The sequence below is a fragment of the Lycium barbarum genome, chromosome 1, assembly GCF_019175385.1.
Source record: "Lycium barbarum isolate Lr01 chromosome 1, ASM1917538v2, whole genome shotgun sequence".
Classification (NCBI taxonomy): Eukaryota; Viridiplantae; Streptophyta; class Magnoliopsida; order Solanales; family Solanaceae; genus Lycium; species Lycium barbarum.
In genome coordinates this window covers 12,360,849-12,363,350 of record NC_083337.1, presented here as the reverse complement: position 1 = coordinate 12,363,350, position 2,502 = coordinate 12,360,849, and the positions used below count along the sequence as shown (strand labels likewise).

At 29.7% G+C, this 2,502-nt stretch overlaps 1 long non-coding RNA gene across 1 annotated transcript; it reads right to left on the bottom strand.

Annotated features, from left to right (window-relative positions):
* Positions 1–1,244: 1,244 nt before the first annotated feature.
* LOC132631994 (uncharacterized) lies at positions 1,245–2,143 on the bottom strand. Its single transcript, XR_009579213.1, has 3 exons — positions 2,017–2,143; positions 1,855–1,927; positions 1,245–1,609 (listed from the first exon to the last, which is right to left on the bottom strand). It is a non-coding gene; the product is annotated as an uncharacterized LOC132631994 (long non-coding RNA).
* Between the last annotated feature and the right edge of the window lie 359 nt (positions 2,144–2,502).

Below are 2,502 nucleotides of genomic sequence, written 5' to 3'. Positions count from 1 at the left end.
CGAGTTTTTCTTTCATCATAAATTCGAACATAAAATTTTTAAGTTTTTTAAAGAAAATTTACATATTCAAAAACTAGCAGTAGTAGTTAACATGAGAGACCGCCTCCCAGCGAAGCAACGTGTACCTGCATCAGACAGGGGCGGTTTGGTTCCACTTACGAAAAAGAACTCCAAATCAGTAAAGTAGCTAATTAACCAAACAAAATTAATAAGTTCGTCTGTCCTTCCACCAATTTCTTCATTTCATTATTTTGTTCTGTTATTCTGTTCATAGTTCCACTAGAAAGTGGAGTTAGGCACTTAACATGTGGGAATTAGCTGGTTTGCTGGCTGCTTTACCGAACACGACAATTGTCAAGGATTTTCTTCATATTTTCCTCATTTAATATGCCTTCTTCACCCAACCACCATATTAACATATAATTAGTTGATTGACTGTAAGATTAAATCACTACAACAAATTTGATTATCAGTGATGAACTGTTTTGTCACTTAAAATTCACATTCGTCAAAAAAAATATTTTGTGACTAAAAACAAATTGTCAAACGTTCGTCCTTAAACATGGGTCGCTAAAAGTATACAAAGACAATTTAGTGTTTTGTCGCTAAATAAAGTTTAATAGCTACAAAAAAAAATTTGTCCTTAAATGCATACTATTTATGACGAACTTGTTCGTCCAAAAAAGTATAAAAAATTGTGGTTGATAGTGTATTTCTATCACTAAAAAGGCGATTAATGCCGACGAAACAACCTTGTCACTAACTACTGTTTTATTCAATGATGATCATAATTGTCTTTAAAGTCATATGTAATTTGTAGCTGAAAACAATATAATTTCGTCACTAAAAACTATGGTTTATATACAAAAAATATTTCATCATTAAATACACTAATTGGTGACAAAAACGATCATATAATTAAAAGCTATCATGTCGTCGCTAAAAATTTGTTTTCACCGTCAAAACAAAATTGTCACTATAAATTGTGATTATTAGTGACAGTTATAATTGTCATCAAATACATAGTTAACTCGTACTCAATAATGTAATTTTAGGACAAATGATTATCACCAAATATAATCATCTGCGCGAACTAATTCGTTGGTGACGAAAATGTGATTTTCCTAAATAGTATAATATAGTCATTATTGAAGAATTAATCCTTTAAAGATAAAAAAATTAGAATCCATTATATAAATTAAGCAAGTAAGTATTTTATTCTTTAATAATATACAAAATGAAAATAACGTAAATAGACATGCAAGGAGAGATAATATTTCATTACAAATTCCTTTAAATTAAAAAAAAAAATCAATTCAACATGAAAGTGTAATTACAATACATGACAAGTGAGGATGGCTCAGTGGTTAAGCACCTCCACCCACGACCGGTAGGTCCTGGATTCGAGTCACACTGGAAGGGAAGTGTGAAAACACTATAAATCCTCCTTCCACACTTTAAATCCTCCTAAATGAGTGGGGGGAAAAATAAATTACAATACATGAACATGATAAATTAAAAAGAAAAAAGTATGTTGCTTCCTCATTGGCTAATGTAGCTTCACTCATCTAGCAATGTTATTCTTGAATTTGTTTTCACCTTCATGTACCTGCGTGAAACAAAAAGATATATTATATTAGTGCATTTTGGATATAATGATCTAAATTAAACATATTTTCAAACTTTAATCACAAAATTAATACTATTAATTTCTGAAACAAATAATAATTAAGAAACAAGTACTCCTAGTGAGGATACTCAATCAAAGTTGCACAGTGAACTATTCGATTACTCGACCATTCAGTTTTCAATTAAAAAGCATATAAATTATAGAGTTTTCAGCCCAAAAAATACCTCTTCATGGTTGAAGACCTGCCATTGCTGATTGAACGAAATCACTCTATGCTTTTGTATCCGTTTGCATATACTGCACAAAAAACAAAAACAAAAAAACTTTCGAAAAAGCTTTCTGAACCATTCAAAAAGTAAAGAGAAGGATGGTTTTACTTTACTTACGCTAAGGATATGTGCATCCTGTAATTATGTGTTAGTATCAAATAGAGATTTGCAATAGAGGTTAAGATTGGAGGTTGATTACTTAATGAGATGGGAAGTGGAGATATGGGAGAGTAAATGGGGTGGGACACGGCACTACTATTTAAAAGAGGGAATTTTTTGGGAAAAGAAAAGGGGGAAAATTTGCCGCCTAATATTTCGTGCTAATCTAAAAGGAGTGAAAACAAAAAGAATGCTGAGAAAATTATGTATTTTAGAATTAATACGATTAAGTTTTGGATGCACTCCCTAAATTTTAAAATTTAAACAATTATACCTACTATATTATAAAATTTCTACACGTACACCCATATGAGGTATATCTTTAACTAAATGTATTAAAATATAATTATTTAAACCAAATTAAAATTATAAATAATAAGTTTTTATGTATTTATTTTTATAAAATTTAATAGGGAAGATAAACATTTTTGTTGGATATCTTTA